Raw genomic sequence first — 743 nt, forward strand, 5'->3', positions numbered from 1 at the left:
ATTATGACTAAACAACACATAATTTAACCATTGAACATTTTCATCATGGCTAGACAGCACAAAACACGTTTGATGGTCAAAAGGGCTTATGACTCAAAAGGTCATTGACAACTACTCCATTTGTTCTTATTTACTATGCATATTAGATTTGACTAAAGTCAAACTTCGTAAAGTTTGATCAAGTCTGTAGGAGACAATATAAAAATTTACCATAACAAATCTATATGACATGAAAGTAAATTCAATAATGAATATAATGGTATTGAATTGTTATTCTGTGTGTTAATATTTTTGTTTATAAATTTTGCCAAAGTTTACAAAGCTTGACCTTGACCAAAGCTAATATGCGGACTAAATAAAAGCAGGGGAGTATACTAGCTAGTCCGCTCTATTCAGAATCGCGGAAGATACATACCGGGAGGAACCCAACCTCCTCATAGATCAGCGCTTCCTGGCCGTCGGATCGATTCCTTGATACGTTTTGGGCCGTCCGATCTAGAGATGGAGAGACGCCGGCCGTTGGATCAAAAATAAGCACTGTAGATCGAAACAGTGTCGAAATGGCCGTGCCACCGCCTGTAAATTTTGTGCCCCACCTAGGGCATTTTCGTCATTTCCGCCAGAGGCATATAAAAACAGCAGCCCCCGTTGTAGAACCCTAGCCGCCCCATCCGCGCTGCTCCTCCCGCGACGAGGCCGCCGCCAGCCTCCTTCCCCACCAACGGCCACCCCTACCCTTGCCT

Source organism: Triticum dicoccoides, chromosome 7A (assembly GCF_002162155.2).
Source record: "Triticum dicoccoides isolate Atlit2015 ecotype Zavitan chromosome 7A, WEW_v2.0, whole genome shotgun sequence".
NCBI lineage: Eukaryota > Viridiplantae > Streptophyta > Magnoliopsida > Poales > Poaceae > Triticum > Triticum dicoccoides.